Raw genomic sequence first — 18,131 nt, forward strand, 5'->3', positions numbered from 1 at the left:
TACCTTATTTGCAGTGGACAAGTTCTTTTAGTCTGGTGTTAAATCCAGTTGGGTCACTTTCTGTGTTTTAGCTGACTGTACATTCTCCTCTATGACATAGGAAATGCCTCTCTGCCACCTTGCACTTCTGGCAAGTTGTCCTTGCTTCTTCTTAGCAGTCTCCACTGTGCCACAGACTCTCCAGTCGCTGGACTCCTCTGCCATTCTGCTCTGGAGCCTGCTATATGGCAATATAATGTGCTATAACTCCAAGAGCAAAAGACTCTCCCTCTCCAAGGAATCTGTCTTTTCCTTTCTGAAGAATATAAAATACAAACAAATAAATTGTAAAAATACCTATTGAGCACCAAGATACAGAATAAAGTGTTCCATGTTAAAATATTTTGCCTTCTGATTTCCCATATTTATTTTTTTCTCTGAGGTTCATTTAAATTTATAAATAATTCAATTAATTTATGACCATTTTAATAATTAAATCAATAAAACTTATTGAAAGGATATCAAGTCTTCATACAAATAAACTACAGATACTGAAGAGGCTACAGTTTGCTGTGCTTTCTTCTTTCCTAATGGCAGACTGACACACAGCCATGGTCTAGATGACTGGATAGGGCTGGGTGATAGGTTGAACTGGATGATCTTGGAGGTCTCTCCCAAGCTGGTTGATTCTGTGGGAGTGAAACTTAACCACATAGCTAATTATCAATCAAACTCATATTTGCCACTGCTCAACATTAAGTGCTGTGATCCCATGCTTTCCTGAAGAGATTAAGTTGCAAAGGAAAACCATGCTTATTAGACAATAGCATCCTACAGCAGCTACATATCCACTTAGGTTCCTCAGAGACCTGAGCTGGTACATTTATATCTTAATTAAACAACCATCCAGGCAAAACCCCCAAAGATTTAGTATTATCCACAACCAGATCACACTTAATATCATAAAATCATAGAATCAAGCAGCTTGGAAGAGACCTCCAAGATCATCCAGTCCAACCTAGCACCCAGCCCTAGCCAGTCAACCAGACCATGGCACTAAGTGCCTCAGCCAGGCTTTGCTTGAACACCTCCAGGGATGGTGACTCCACCACCTCCCTGGGCAGCCCATTCCAATGGCAAATCACTCTCTCTGCCAACAACTTCCTCCTAACATCCTAACATCACTGAAATTTGTTGTGATTCACCAACAGCAGAATTGTTCCAAAATTATGTAAAACATTGTATTAGTAGAGAATACAGATTTCATGCAGCAACTGTCATCGAGTGTTGAAACTGAAGGTTTAGGAGGAAATACTTCTCTCAGAAGCTTTTTAGCTACATGTCCTATACTAATAAAGATTATTGTCTATCATGTCTGGCCAGGGACTACTGTTCCTCCAGTTACTGTAAGAAAAGATAAACAGACAGAGATTCAAATCAGTGCCCCGACTGCATGCAAGGTAGACATACTTTGGTCCTCAGACTTTGTTTGGTAACAAGAGCTTACCAGTTAACACGTGCACACATTAGAAGCACCTGTAGAAATGTGCTCTCTGTAGTGATGGAGAGTTATTTGGAGTATTACGGTGAGAGGAAAGGCTTAGCAAGCAGGGAGCATGAAACCTGAAAGGAAGTGGGCTCCTGTTCCAGCTGTGTAACAACACTATACACTGACTGATACTGCAGAATAAAGCTGATAATCTCCAACTGTTAGCAATTCATTTTCTGTATAAACTCCTGTCTTTAAGGCAGTAGTGTCATAACACAATTGTTCTGAGGACATGGGGAAATTACTGCTCGTGGGAGGAGGTACTATGTTATTGGAGCAAGTGGTATAGTTGGAACTATATTTTCTCAGTACCTTACTACTTCATGGGTGGAACAAGTCCCTTAAACTCCTATCTCCTTTCTTGTTCTTTTATTTCCAGTTTTTAGGCTGTTATTGTATTGTACTTGTCCCTGGTCTCCCCAAAAACAGGGCTCCAGGCTCCTGTCTTGTAGTCATCTGATAATTAAATAAACTACCAGGTTTTGAATGCATTTACTTTAATCAATTATTTTTTCAAATAACACTTGTGTGGTTATCTCCAGAAGTCTTTCCAACCTCAGCTATTCTGTGACTGCATGGCTGTAAACCATAATCTTAACAACCTGAGAGTCAAGACATTCTCTCTGTTGAGAAAAGCATGAATGCTGCCAGATCTAAACAGTTCATTGGTTTTGCCATTAGTTTTTAGGGATGTGAACGTTGCTATTGAGGGAACCCCCCAGAACTGAAAGAAGCAGAAACCTGGAAAACAGAAAGGAGAAGTCAGTTAATCATCTTGCTTTTTTATTTAGTCCCCAGGGTTTCCCAATTTTTTCTGTCCTTTTAAAACTAGAGCATCTCAGAGAAAAATGATTTTTTTTTCAGGAGTGTCTGGAGGAAAGGATTCAGTAGAATTAAGCCAAGAAATCATGCACTGATTTTCCTTGCAAACAAACTCAGCCCTTTATTGGTACCAGCTTACTTGGGGATCACTAAATCTGCAATGACCAGGATCAGAGCATTTTGGAACACAGTCATATTGCCCTCTACTGTTGGTTCAAAACTCTGGGCAGATTGCTGAATGACTACTGTTCACATCACCAAAAAAAAACCCAACTTCTCAGATTTGGTATGTGCTCAGGAAGCTCATAATCTCCAGCAAAGGGCAAGCAATGACATTTTTTTATGTGTTTTTATGAGTGGAAATGAAGTGCCACACCTTAAGTACTGTGTCCAGTTCTGAGCTCCTCAATTCAAGAGAGATGTTGAGGTGCTGGAATGAGTCCAGAGAAGGGCAACAAGGCTGGTGAGGGGCCTGGAACACAAACTCTATGAGGAGAGGCTGAGGGAGCTGGGGTTGTTTAGCCTGCAGAAGAGGAGGCTCAGAGGTGACCTCATTGCTGTCTACAACTACCTGAAGGGGGGTTGTAGCCAGGTGGGGGTTGGTCTCTCCTGCCAGGCAACCAGCAACAGTCTCAAGTTGTTCTTGCCAGAGAGAGCAATTTGCCATTGGAATGGGCTGCCCAGGGAGGTGGTGGAGTCACCATCTCTGGAGGTGTTCAAGTGGGGACTGGATGAGGCACTTGGTGCCATGGTCTAGTTGGACTGGATGATCTTGGAGGTCTCTTCCAACCTGGTTGATTCTATGATTCTGTGTTTTTTGTTTGTTTTCCTTTCTTCTGGATTAAACTGAATAAACAGAGATTTCCACTGTTTTTCTCTTAGAGAAGTCATTAAAACTGACTGTTCTGACTGATTTACAGGAACTCAGGTTAAAACAATAAAACCCCAAAATGTTTACAGAGAGAACAATGCAATTTACTTTGTTAGATCATTGCAGGTGGGCACAGTTTTCAGTCTGAATATTGTCACAGAAAGTATCCTTAAAAGATAATGTTAATAGATAATGGAAAACAAGCTGAACAGTTTTCACAGGAAAGAGAATTCCTGAAAGCAGAATATAATTAACACTGTGACTAACTCACCCCTTCACCTGAAAATTATTTGCTACTCATAAGAACAAAAAATTAGATTAACCATCTACACCATCAGGTGAACTTTACTACTCAAATGTCATCAAATATAAAGGAAAAAAAAAGAGACTTTTAGTTGATAATTTATATCCCATTCCTCAACTGAGTGCATAGTTCTGATAATTTTTAAACTGACAACTTTTTATTGTAGATCAAAACGATGTACACCTCTCCAAAGATTTAAACTCCCACCTTGTTCAAGTCAGGGAGCTGGGGACCAGCATATATCCCCTGAAATAGGCTAAGGGAAGGTGGCAGAGAATGCTTGGCCTGCTTGACTAGAGCTGTGTAGTGTGTGAGAAGGTTTTTGACTACAGCTGTATTTCAACACTTGAATATCCCCTTCATCTATTCCTTGGCAACATTTCTGACAGATGGAACCATCCCTCTTTAAAAATCCCAGTTGTAAAAACCTTTAAAACCTCTAGTGAATATGTTTCCCTAGCCCCTGTATGCCATCTATTCTGGTCTTTAATTATCTTTGTCACTGGAGCATTTTTTCTGCAAAGTTCCTGCTAAATCTGCTTTTGTTCCATGTCAAGGGTATTGCTTTTTGTCTTACAGCCTGAACAGCAGAACAGTTTGTTTCCCTTCCTCTTTGCAGACATTTTTAAAGCCTTTGAAACCTGCTGCATCTCTCATGTGCCTGTTCTTTGGGCTAAAATCCAGTTGATTCCATTTTACCTTACAAGCCAGCAGACTTCCAGACAAAGTAAGAGGATAAGACAGAGAATACAAAGTCACACTCTCTACTACTGATTGGAATTGCAGTCTGTGGAAGTTAAAGCAAAGTTAAAGGAGTCAGGGCATTTTCCATAGGGAATTTCAATTATACTCACAGCTGAAAGCTTCTTCTACTTTGGCACTTTCAGAGGTCTTAATAAACAAATCAGCCACCTCTCAGCAAAGCAGCAAAGACTGAGTTCAGAAAGGCTACAGGCAGCTAACACTGCCGCTGAAGTAAACCCTGAGAGACTGTCAGGAGAAGTGTTTTGTCACTTTTAACTAACCCCAATGATTTGCATTCACACAGTAGCAACCTTTCTATTTGGGGAGTTTCCTCTTATGGAAGGTCTTTCCCAAGTGAACAGGGTTGCTGGGCTGACAACTTCAGCAGTCAGCCTAACTGAGGTCTTTCTCAGTGTACAGGAGGGTGTTGACACTTTCTCTGGCATTGGCTGAGAAGACACTCCAAGAACCTTGCACCAGCACACCGAGTGCTTTTCAAGCCATCCTTGGTATTCCTGGTTGCTTTAAAACCAGTCCTGGGTATTCCTAATTGAGAAAGTTGCATAACACATGAGTATGGAAAATCAGTTTGTCAGAAGAGATCACTTTCACCCATTACAATGTGAAAGCACTACCAATTTTTTTTCGTGTACTTTGCATATATTAGACTTTTCCTGGACAAATTCAGTACTGCTTGCACAGAAATGCTACATCAGAGAATACACCTGGTTGGAAGAGACCTCAAAGCTCATTCGGTCCAATCCTTGGCTCAGCACTGAAGGGTCAGTGTTAAACCACGTCCTTAAGCGCCAGGTCCACAGGCCACTTGAACACCTCCAGGGAAGGTGACTCCACCACTGCCCTGGGCAGACCATTCCAATGCTGCATTACCCTTTCAGTGAAGAAGTATTTCCTGATATCCAGTTTTAATCTCCCCTGAAGCAGTTTGTAACCATTTCCTCTAATCCTTGCCACCAAGGAGAAGAGGCTGCCCTCACTCCTTGCTCCAGCCTCCCTTCAGGTAGTTGTAGACAGCAACTCAGCCTCTTTCTCTCCAGCCTGAACAACCCCAGCTCCCTCAGATGATCCTCATGGGTACTCCAGGCCCTTTGTGAGTCTCACCTATTGGCCCTTCTCTGTACACAGTCCAGCAGCTCAGTATCAACAGTATTGCAGTACCTGCTGTTAAGAAAGGAAAGGGCAAACCAACTCAAAGCCATACCTCTGACATGGAAGTTACTCAGAGCCAGTTTGTCTAGCAATATGGTGCATCAACATGAATTTGGACTGCACTCCTGTTCACTGAGAGCTGTAGACTACATGAGGGCCACTAGGTAGGGACAGTCCCATTCCTCCATAAGTTAAGAAAGCAATCCCAGATTTAAGCCTGCAATTGAACGTACATGGGTTGGCACCTTATGTTTCCTTGCTAAGGGTTCTGAGGAAGGAGACAACTGTCAGAATGTGTTTGGAATAATCCAGAGGAAAAACACAGAGTCTCACAACATCTGACAGGGACTAGAAACGTGTGATTGTATTTAACAGATGAAACAAGTCAGAAAATCCAGAGGTATTTGGATAAGTACTGCTTTTTTAAAGAGTAAAATCAAATGCACTCTATTTTCTCCTCTATTAATTGACAATAGGGCAATTGTACTAACATATAATAAACTGACTCTGCAAGGTGAAGCCAGAAGACAACTTTTAATAGCTGTAAAACAGTGGATGTGTAGGAGAGCAGTTAAGCCTCATGAAAACTTTTCTGATAATTGGGCTTGCTTTAATTACATAGATGAGAAGTCAGCAAATACCTGGCCTTTCCATAAAAATGCAGCACACAGCCATAAGGACCAGAATGATAAAGGAAGCATATTCCTCTTCACAGTTCAAGTCTGCTTGCTCTGATTTTTAAAGACACGACTGGAAAATGACTGATGTGGCCTGCATCAGGAGCAGTGTGGCCAGCAGGACAAGGGAGGTTATTCTGCCCTTGTACTCAGCACTGGTCAGGCCACACCTTGAGTGCTGTGTCCAGTTCTGGGCTCCTCAATTCAAGAAAGATGTTGAGGTGCTGGAACATGTCCAGAGAAGGGCAACAAAGCTGGTGAGGGGCCTGGAGCACAAATCCTATGAGGAGAGGTTGAGGGAGCTGGGCCTGTTTAGCCTGGAGAAGAGGAGGCTCAGGGGGGATCTTATTGCTGTCTACAACTACCTGAAGGGAGGTTGTAGCCAGGTGGGGGGTGGCCTCTTCTCCCAGGCAACCAGCAATAGAACAAGGGGACACAGTCTCAAGTTGTGCCAGGGTAGGTATAGGCTGGATGTTAGGAAGAAGTTCTTCACAGAGAGAGTGATTTCCCATTGGAATGGGCTGCCCAGGGAGGTGGTGGAGGCACCGTTCCTGGGGGTCTTCAAGAAAAGCCTGGATGAGGCACTTAGTGCCATGGTCTAGTTGACTGGCTAGGGCTGGGTGATAGGTTGGACTGGATGATCTTGGAGGTCTCTTCCAACCTGGTTGGTTGATTCTATTCTATTCTATTCTATTCTATTCTATTCTATTCTATTCTATTCTATTCTATTCTATTCTATTCTATTCTATAGTTGGTGAAACTAGAAACTAATAAGAAAACCCAGCTTTTAAACCACAGGTTTCCAAATGATGTACTGGATGTTGACTGCAGCTTTCCATCTGGGAATACTACTGGATGTCTACTGCAGCTAGGAGAGAAGACACTCAGGTAGAGAGCAAACAAACAATCTATCTAAGGTCACTTGGAAGCAGGGATAGAGCTATAATGGTTGAGTTTTAAGTCAGTGTTCCCTTGGCTACTCATATCAGTAATGTTTACATCAATGCAGTCTGCTATTCAGCCAGGTAACATCTGATCTAGTATCAGTACAGGCAATTTAGGTCATCTAGAGAGAGCAAACAGACTAATTTATGTTATTGGGATATATAAAAGAGAGAGTAGCTGTAATTTAAATAGGAAGCAGCACCTTGTGTTCACATTGGTCTTAACTGTCTTGCCTTACAGCCAATGTTTAAATTCAGTGTTACAAAATCTAAGATATATTACTTACAAGTCACAGATGTCTGTCATAGTGAATCCTTGGCTGACCCCTGACGGATGACATTGACAGACAGCTGGTATTTCAGGAGGCTCTGTGCAGCATTTCCAGGCTGCAAAAGAGGAAGAAAAGGGAGGGGAGAAATGTAATTATGCTTACCAATGACATAGAGATCCTTCTGCCTTCATCCATATTCTATGAGCATTCCCCCTTCACCTTCCACATTATTAACCATGCACTTAACAATGGAGTAAATACTAACACAGAAGCCAGCCGTGTATGTCAGAATAGAAATGTCAGGCAGAAATCGTGGATTGCAGCATGAAAACATTAAAAAAGTCATTGCCTTTACAATTTTTTTGGGTCTGATTTGTGTATGAAGTGTGGATGCCTTATGGAAAAGATTTATTCTCCAAATGGCTTTTAGTAGCACAACCCTAAGCAAGTTCTTTTTCTTAAAAATTTCATAGCTACACTCACATTATAATTGCTAAGTGATATTTGTGTTCAAAACAACACATTAATCATAAGAGACATGACCTTTAGAAAGACAACATTCTTGCTCCTTTTGTTTGTTTGTTTTTACCTTGGGATAAGATGCTGCATAAGTTAAGGGAGGTCACAGTTAATACAAATGGAAGAAAGGAGGGAGTCATTTAAATCATGCCAGCTATCATTTTCTGTAAGAAAGATGTAGTTGCAGGAAATTGGTTCTGCAAGGTTCAGCAGAGCATCATTTTAATTACAAGACACCATTTTCACAGAATGATTTCATATCATCTTTCTAAAAAAATAAGACTGAAGTCAGAAAGAAGGCAGAAAATCCAGCTGAGGTTGGAATATCTGAGATGGGGGGGGGGGGGGGGAAAGCATAAATGCAAAAATAACTTCCAGCCTATCTTCTTTATTTTCCAGTGCTGTTCAAAGTAGTTTAACTGGAGAGAAGAGGAGACAAGAAGCATCCTAAACCAGAAAGACCTCATCATTGCAATATATTGCATTGCATCTGCAGGTTGCAGATGACACCAAGCTGGGGGCAGATGTGGCTGGGTTGGACGGCAGAAGGGGTCTGCAGCGGGACCTTGACCGCCTGCACAGATGGGCAGAGTCCAATGGGATGGGGTTCAATAGCTCCAAGTGCAGGGTGCTGCACTTTGGCCACAACAACCCCATGCAGAGATACAGGCTGGGGTTGGAGTGGCTGGAGAGCAGCCAGACAGAGAGGGATCTGGGGGTGCTGATTGATACCCACCTGAACATGAGCCAGCAGTGTGCCCAGGTGGCCAAGAGAGCCAGTGGCATCCTGGCCTGCATCAGCAATGGTGTGGTCAGCAGGAGCAGGGAGGTCATTCTGCCCCTGTACTCTGCACTGGTTAGACCACACCTTGAGTACTGTGTTCAGTTCTGGGCCCCCCAGTTTAGGAGGGACATTGAGATGCTTGAGCGTGTCCAGAGAAGGGCGACGAGGCTGGGGAGAGGCCTTGAGCACAGCCCTATGAGGAGAGGCTGAGGGAGCTGGGATTGGTTAGCCTGGAGAAGAGGAGGCTCAGGGGAGACCTTATTGCTGTCTACAATTACCTGAAGGGAGGTTGTGGCCAGGAGGAGGTTGCTCTCTTCTCTCAGGTGGCCAGCACCGGAACAAGAGGACACAGCCTCAGGCTGTGCCAGGGGAAATTTAGGCTGGAGGTGAGGAGAAAGTTCTTCACTGAGAGAGTCATTGGACACTGGAATGGGCTGCCCGGGGAGGTGGTGGAGTCGCCGTCCCTGGGGCTGTTCAAGGCAGGACTGGACGTGGCACTTGGTGCCATGGTCTAGCCTTGAGCTCTGTGGTAAAGGGTTGGACTTGATGATCTGTGAGGTCCTTTCCAACCTTGGTGATACTGTGATATTTACAGAAAGTTTGTTCTGGTTTATTCCCTTAAAAAAAAGTCTATATTGCAGAGGTCATTTCAGTGAAAGTTATAATGGAAGCAGCAGAATAAAATATGCACTCTCTTACACTTGTGCACATGCATGAAACTATAAATCATTAAAACTTAGGAGAGAAGGGATAAGAAAGGGAAATATCAAAGTTTATTCTTATCAATCATCCAAGGTTTTTAATATGAAGAAGCTTGGATTGGTGCCCTGGATTTGCAAATCTCATCCTCTGTAATATAATTATGTGACCTGTTGGAAATGAAATTGCATGGTATGAAATACTGCACAGCCCTATAAATAATTAGTGTGCCCATTTTCCAAAGCAAATTGATAAAACTGGTATTTGGTTTACTTCTTTCAGTTCAAGAAGCTGTGTCAGACTTGTGATGTTAATTCAATCTTCCACAGCTGGAATGATAAATCCAGAGATTTTCAAACTGCATCCCCTTGCCAGTATGAATCACAGAATCAACCAGGTTGGAAGAGACCTCCAAGATCATCCAGGCCAACCTAGCACCCAGCCCTAGCCAGTCAACTGGACCATGGCACCAAGTGCCTCATCCAGGCTTTGCTTGAACACCTCCAGGGATGGTGACTTCACCACCTCCCTGGGCAGCCCATTCCAATGCCAATCACTCTCTCTGCCAACAACTTCCTCCTAACATCCAGCCTAGACTTCCCCCAGCACAACTTGAGACTGTGTCCCCTTGTTCTGTTGCTGGTTCCCTGGGAGAAGAGGCCACCCCCCACCTGGCTACAACCTCCCTTCAGGTAGTTGTAGACAGCAATGAGGTCTGCCCTGAGCCTCCTCTTCTCCAGGCTGCACACCCCCAGCTCCCTCAAACTCTCCTCATAGGGTTTGTGCTCCAGGCCCCTCACCAGCTTTGTTGCCCTTCTCTGGACATGTTCCAGCACCTCAATATCTCTCTGGAATTGAGGAGCCCAGAACTGGACACAGCACTCAAGGTGTGGCCTGACCAGTGCAGAGTACAGGGGCAGAATAACCTCCCTCATCCTACTGGCCACACTGTTCCTGATGCAGGCCAGGATGCCATTGGCTCTCTTGCCCACCTGGGCACACTGCTGGCTCATCTTCAGCCTACTATCTACCAGTACCCCCAGGTCCCTTTTTTCCTGGCTGCTCTCAGCCACTCTGTCCCCAGCCTATAGTGCTGCTTGGGGTTGTTGTGGCCAAAGTGCAGAACCCTGCACTTGGCCTTGTTCAATCTCATCCCATTGGCCTCTGCCCACCCATGCAGCCTGTCCAGGTCCCTCTGCAGGGCTCTCCTGCCTTCCAACAGATCAACACCTGCTCCTAGCTTGGTGTCATCTGCAAACTTACTGATGCTGGACTCAATCCCCTCGTCCAGATCATCAATAAAGACACTGAATGGGGCTGGGCCCAGCACTGATCCTTGGGGAACACCATTAGTCAGGGGCAGGTTAGGTTTATGTGAGTTACAAGATGTTCAAAGTCAACACAAACACCTTTTAGAATGCAAAAAAGATATTATGATATTTATTTGGCTGGTTGGTTACTTTCAATCTATTTGAAGTAATCATTCTTGTACTTAATTCACTGAGAGGAAAGATACCCTCTTGTGTGGAAAGAGATATGGGGCTTCCTACCTATACATTTCAGCAGTCTCAAATCAGGTGTGATTAGCACTAAAGGCATTCTGTATTGTCATGATACCAACACACCCTTCCAGAGAAACCTCAAGTGAGTACAAATCTCAGTGATCAGCCAATTCTGAAAGCAAATCTTTTCCTTGCATTTGAAAACTGTATTTCTGTGACAGATACCCATCAGTGCATCTCAATCCCACATCAACCTTGCTTCAGGTCAGGCATTTCTGAGAATGTGAATTCACCTCACATGAATTACAAATAGAAGCAAATCTAAATAGATGAAGACATGGATTTAGGCAGCAGTCAAGGAAATACTGTTTTACATGTTGAGGAAACTTAAGTGACTCTTATGATCCTTAAGGCTTGAGATCCTGGCAAGACTGCTGATGAAGTCAGCCAAACAAGATTAGCTGCTTGCTAAGAAAGATGACAGTTTAAACTCAAGGTAATTTTCCATTTTGGCCCAATGGTTTGGTTTGGTTTTGGTGGTTGTTTTTAATTTTTGAGAATGACATGAATTAGGATAGAATTGCCCAAAAATAAAAACTCTCCTTTCAGGGAGCATCATATTCATTCAGGTGGAAGAAACAAGCCTTGGCTTATTTCAGTCTTTCATAGATGATGAAGATGTGATTTCATAGAATTAAGCAGGTTGGAAGAGACCTCCAAGATCCATCCAGTCCAACCTAGCACACAGACCTGTCCAAGTCAACCAGACCATGGCACTAAGTGCCTCAGCCAGGCTTTGCTTGAACACCTCCAGGGATGGTGACTCCACCACCTCCCTGGGCAGCCCATTCCAATGCCAATCACTCTCTCTGGCAACAACTTCCTCCCAACACCCAGCCTAGACTTCCCCCGGCACAACTTGAGACTGTGTCCCCTTGTTCTGTTGCTGGTTGCCTGGGAGAAGAGACCAACCCCACCTGGCTACAACCTCCCTTCAGGTAGTTGTAGACAGTAATAAGATCACCCCTGAGCCTCCTCTTCTCCAGGCTGCACACTCCCAGCTCCCTCAGCCTCTCCTCATAGGGTTTGTGTTCCAGGTCCCTCACCAGCTTTGTTGCCCTTCTCTGGACACCTTCCAGCACCTCAACATCTCTCTTGAATTGAGGGGCCCAGAACTGGACACAGCACTCAAGGTGTGGCCTGACCAGTGCTGAGTACAGGGGCAGAATAACCTCCCTTGTCCTACTGGCCACACTGTTCCTGATGCAGGCCAAGATGTCATTGGCTCTCTTGGCCACCTGGGCACACTGCTGGCTCAGATTTAGCTACTATCTCCCAGCACCCCCAGGTCCCTCTCTGCCTGGCTGCTCTCCAGCCACTCTGTCCCCAGCCTATAGTGCTGCTTGGGGTTGTTGTGGCCAAAGTGCAGAACCCTGCACTTGGCCTTGTTCAATCTCATCCCATTGGCCTCTGCCCACCCATCCAGCCTGTCCAGGTCCTTCTGCAGGCCTCTCCTATCTTCCAACAGATTGACACCTACTCCCAGCTTGGTGTCATCTGCAAACTTACTGATGCTGGACTCAATCCCCTTGTCCAGATCATCAATCTTGTTTGGCAAAAAGCTATTAAAAAAACACCCATGTTAAACCATTATTAGTTTCAAGTGACTACATTTCTCATCATACCCCAAATTGTTTCAGGACACAGACTAATAAGAATGATATGACAACTATAAATTGATCTTGCACATTGACAAAGTTTGCAAGTCTTTCCAAAGAAGGTTGAGGACAAGTACAATACGGTGAGGAGGATTTGGACACCAAGAGGATTGCTGTTTGGTCACAATCATGTATTGGGGCTGAGAGACCCAAAGCAGCTAAGAATAGATAAGAATACTCAACTGCAGAAAGACTGTGACCAGAAGCAACAAAACACATCCTTGACTGCCTCCTTGTGATCATAAAATTGTTCTGTGGTATCCTTCCAAAGTTCACAACAAACCCCAAATTTATAGCTGTCCAGATAGGGATTTCCACAGGCTGGCAGGCAGATTCACTCAGTAGCAAAAAGCCTCATATTACAACAGAAGAAAGAAAAGCTGTTAATGGCATGCATGTTGCAAACTAATGACAAGAGGAATTTTGTTCTGCTGTGCTACTAAATTTAGAGGTGCAAGACAAGGTCTATCAGTTCCTAGGCTGAGTCTCTCTATATGAATAGCTTATTCTACCAAATCAGTAAAGATAAGACCCATGAAACAACACTTCTGTATTATTAAACTTAAACATTTTTAGCAAATCCTTGAGTCTCAAAGGCCAGGCAGTAACATGCTTTGCAGTTTGAAAGGTCAGCTAGTTACTGGGCTCAAAGAATCCAAAAATGTCAGGATTGCTGAAAAAAGAATGCTGATTGAGACACTGAGAGAAATGGAGGGGGAAAAAGAGAGGAAACCACATAAAAAGAATACAAACAGACAAGGTAGTCAAGCTGTTTGGTTTCTGCCCAATGGACTAAGCTCAGTTCAAAAACCTAGATCTTGTCATTTTTCTTTCACATGGCAGATGAAAATGGCACAACCCCAAAGTTTGCTGTCTACTGGAAACTGAATGAAGACTTTCATTATTTTGTCATTCATAATAGAGTATGACACAGGCCTTTGTTTAAATAAATCATCTAGTTAGTTATATCATAGAATCAAGCAGGTTAGAAGAGACCTCCAAGATCATCCAGTCCAACCTAACACCCAGCCCTAGCCAGTCAACCAGACCATAGCACTAAGTGCCTCAGCCAGGCTTTTCCTGAACACCTCCAGGGATGGTGACTCCACCACCTCCCTGGGCAGCCCATTCCAATGCCAATCACTCTCTCTGCCAACAACTTCCTCCTAACATCCAGCCTAGACTTCCCCCAGCACAACTTGAGACTGTGTCCCCTTGTTCTGTTGCTGGTTGCCTGGGAGAAGAGGCCAACCCTCACCTGGCTACAATGTCCCTTCAAGTAGTTGTAAACAGCAATGAGGTCACCACTGAGCCTCCTCTTCTCCAGGCTAAACAATCAATATCAAATTGTATCAATACATAGTATCAGACACACATTTAAAGGCCAAACACTTAAGTGAATATTAGTATGAGAAACTGACTTTTAATAACAGGTAAAATAAGCTGCAGTGGAATCTGTGTGTGAAAGTGTAGTCCACAGAGGCTGAGCACTTAGAAAACACCAGCTGTTACAGAAGTGAGGTATAGATGTTTGCGTTTGGAAAGGGATTTCTGTGAGCCTGCCTTACCTTCAGAAGCTCCATCACCTCAGCACCTGCTGAGGTCCCTAGCTAGAGCTTAAACAGCTCAGCCACCTAAAATTCTTCCACATCTCCAAAACAGATGATGTAGTCACTGATAGAGCCTAGCAGGGATGGGTAGTAGTAATCATTACAGTTAACAATACATTATATTATTATATATACCTGCATAAGAGCCAGAGCTTTCCTGTGGACATGCCAGGACAGAGGATGAAACTTAAAACCAAATCTTCATTACAAACTCCATCACTTTTAGAACTCAGGAAGAGAGAATTTTTACACCAGTTTCCTAATGCAATATATGCTTAAACAAAGGAGAAATCCTTGAATCTACTAAATCAAAGCTGATCTCATCTACCTGTATACAGAAAAGTTGAGTGAACAAAGCAGAAATAGCAGGTATTAGTGATTGCTCTAGGTGTTCTACAGAAGATGTATTGTGGTGTTGAGTGCAGCAGGGGCTGCCCAGGGAGGGAATGGAGGCACCGTCCCTGGGGGTCTTCAAGAAAAGACTGGATGAGGCACTTAGTGCAATGGTCTAGTTGATTGGTTAGGGCTGGGTGCTAGGTTGGACTGGCTGATCTTGGAGGTCACAGTATCACAGTATCATCAGGATTGGAAAAGACCTCACAGATCATCAAGTCCAACCCTTTACCACAGAGCTCAAGGCCAGACCATGGCACCAAGTGCCACGTCCAACCCTGCCTTGAAGTGCCCCAGGGACGGCGACTCCACCACTTCCCCGGGCAGCCCATTCCAGTGTCCAATGACTCTCTCAGTGAAGAACTTTCTCCTCACCTCCAGCCTAAATCTCCCCTGGCACAGCCTGAGGCTGTGTCCTCTCGTTCTGGTGCTGGCCACCTGAGAGAAGAGAGCAATCTCCTCCTGGCCACAACCACCCCTCAGGTAGTTGTAGACAGCAATAAGGTCACCCCTGAGCCTCCTCTTCTCCAGGCTAACCAATCCCAGCTCCCTCAGCCTCTCCTCATAGGGCTGTGCTCAAGGCCTCTCCCCAGCCTCGTCGCCCTTCTCTGGACACGCTCAAGCATCTCAATGTCCCTCCTAAACTGGGGGGCCCAGAACTGAACACAGTACTCAAGGTGTGGTCTAACCAGGGCAGAGTACAGGGGCAGAATGACCTCCCTGCTCCTGCTGACCACACCATTGCTGATGCAGGCCAGGATGCCACTGGCTCTCTTGGCCACCTGGGCACACTGCTGGCTCATGTTCAGGTGGGTATCAATCAGTACCCCCAACCTGGTTGATTCTATGATTCTATGGTTTACATGCCTATGTAGGTTACACTGGACTGAAATAGAACTGCTCATGTAAGGAGAATGCATATTCAGAGAAACGTGACACAGAAATGTCTGCCTCTGCTTTAGTGATCTGTAATGCCAAGCAAGGTCAGCTGAGCTGCTAATATCTCTTACAGTAGTTATACCTTTCTGGTAGGAATACAGAAAACAATATTCTAGTTACTGTTGAAAAAGCACAGTATTTTTAGGTTCACAGACGCTGTGGATGTATATGGCCAGCACAGGACCATACCTGCATGATTCAAAACACCTCCTTCAAACATTTCTTCAGCTCTACAGATCACCCGAATATGTATGCATTTGGAACAGAGCTGCTGGTGCCCTCAGCCTAACTTACATGCTTGATTGACCCAGAATAGTTGGAAAAGACATCCCATTGTTATTTCTCCCAATCTGTCTTTGGCTAAAAAAAAACATGAAGTGGTGGGGAAGAACCCCCAAACAAACAGGGAATATTGTAGCTATGTCTTCTAAAGACAGTATCACTACTGTCTGCTAACAGCATGAAGCTGACCTGATTTAATTTGAGTGTCTGAGTCTTAGCTGTATTGGCTATACTGCTAGTCAACCAGCACACATGCCAGGCAGGGTATCTGAGGTTGTTTGGGGTGGAACTCTGCCCATTTGGAAGATGTACAAGAAGTCAAGAAAATTATCCTGCAGCCACATCAAAATCCTTTCTGTTTCATAGCTTTTTTTACCTTTTAGAGACTTGCTATGAGTTAGAAGAGCATGAGCAAAGGAGTATGGTGTGACGTTCAGCAGTAGTATGGATGTAGCAGCAATGATGTACACGCACCATGACACCTAACTTTTACTTCTAGTGCTGTTACTAGCTTTCAAAAGGAGCAACGAAACACCGATGATTCCAAACACTGAGATGCAGAATAAAAGTTCTGAAGTGTTCCATAAGAATCAAAGCACCTCAAGGATCAGCAGAATTAAACTTGATTTTGATGTTAAGAAGTGCAAACTGACCTTTTCCATTAACGAGCTCATGTCTCCAGCAGGCAACAGAGTATCCATAGTGCACTAGCAATAAGGTGACAAATTCATCCTTTAGAAAGAGTTAGCTGAATTAAAACGCACCTGGTGTTCAGGAAGGCAATTTGCAACAATGTTTTTGTGGTCTCTGTCAGCCCAGATCTGAACACCACCAGTGGAAATCATTACACTTATGTGGGTCTAAAGAATGACACAAAGTTAGGAGTTGGAAAGGACCTTGAAAGATCATCTAGCCCAACCCCTCTGCCAGAGCCAGATCACCTAGAGTAGGTTTTGAATGTCTCTAGAGAAAGAGGCTCCACAACATCTCTGGGCATCCCGGTCCAGTGTTCTATCACCCTCACAGTGAAAAAAGGTTTTCCCTTCTATTCACGTGGAACCTCCTGTGCTCCAGCTTGCACCCATTGCTCTTTGTCCTATCATTGGACACGACTGAGAACAGCTCTCAGCCTACTAATCACACCCCTTCTAATACACCCCAAGATGCTGCTGAAATAGGGCACTTGAGGAGAACTGGATGGAACTGTCAGCCAGCTAGGACAGTAGCTTGTAGCTTAGAGGTGGTGTCCATCAGAAATACTTGAGTTCTTTTAAGTGGTTCTAAATGTGTCCTAGGGCTCTGGAAACTGAGATTCAGTGTCCTACTTCGTAGCACACAATTCCAATGAGCTGGCTTGATCCACCTGCCCTTAAACTTCCAGTTTGTAAAGCACAAGTATTGCTCCTTACTTCTCAGTATGAAAACAAGATACATTTCATTAGACTCTTTAATCCATATGCAGTATTACTAATAAAAACTCTCTGTGTACATATTTTCCCCTTTCCCTCCCTTTCTAGAGGAAATATACCTTTTTCATGCATTTCCATGACATCTGTGTCAGCCAAAACCCAGCATGTGTAATATCTAGTTCAAACAACAGTTGGCTGGTTAATGCTTCCTTCCTAACTGGCACACCAGCTGCTCCCAGGCAGCATGCACAACCACTCAGTTTTTTTTTTTCCCTACTCCATCCAGATTCCATTTTCCACAAATGCTGCAAACTCAGTATGTCTACAACCTGGTGATTCTGGGAGGGGTGTGTGTGTGTTTGTCTTAAAGCAGGTTACATCTACAGTCTGCCAGAAATTTAAGGATCCCATGAACTTAGACAATTCTGAAGCGCACAACACCTTTTCTACTCTTTGAAGAAAACAAAATTCTAACCAGGTTATTTGTGATAGTGTGAACCTTAGCACCTCAAGCTGAATATCTAGAAACCTTTACCCATCAAGACAGAGCACTGGGAAAGAAAGCACTGGCATCTTGAATGAAGCCTTGCATTGGGAATTGAATTCAGGCATGTGCTCTTGAGCAAGAAACTTTCTTAATGTTGCCTTTCTGCATCTTTTTTGGACACTGCAAGACTAAAAAAACAACCAACCCACCCAACCTGAATCTGTTTTTAATTGCATTACATAAAATAAATGCAATACTACTTAATCCATTTAAATACAACTGTCAGCTTTCCTGCTCTTAGATCCTAAAAGGCACCAAAAAAGACCTCACTGCACTGAAGTTCAGCCTGTCTGTATTACATCACTGCCTTTGCTCTGCTCTTTCATCTAAAATATCCCTTCCATACATCCTTCACTGTTTGTCATCCACCCAGTCAATACCAAAAAGACTGCCTTAT

The 18,131-nt window shown here is 43.9% G+C and overlaps 1 long non-coding RNA gene across 2 annotated transcripts in view; it reads right to left on the reverse strand.

Annotated features, from left to right (window-relative positions):
- Positions 1-202: 202 nt before the first annotated feature.
- LOC135176346 (uncharacterized) overlaps positions 203-18,131 on the reverse strand; it is a 236,557-nt gene continuing 218,628 nt past the window's right edge. Inside the window, exons 3-6 of one of the 2 annotated variants that reach the window (XR_010302612.1) lie at positions 7,348-7,447; positions 2,084-2,269; positions 1,487-1,602; positions 203-295 (exon numbers count right to left, since the gene is read on the reverse strand). This is a non-coding gene — a long non-coding RNA (uncharacterized LOC135176346). Of the gene's footprint in view, positions 296-1,486; positions 2,270-7,347; positions 7,448-18,131 lie in introns of both variants that reach the window. The other variant, XR_010302611.1, reaches the window with a different exon arrangement.

This window comes from Pogoniulus pusillus, chromosome 6 (genome assembly GCF_015220805.1).
Source record: "Pogoniulus pusillus isolate bPogPus1 chromosome 6, bPogPus1.pri, whole genome shotgun sequence".
Taxonomy (NCBI): domain Eukaryota; kingdom Metazoa; phylum Chordata; class Aves; order Piciformes; family Lybiidae; genus Pogoniulus; species Pogoniulus pusillus.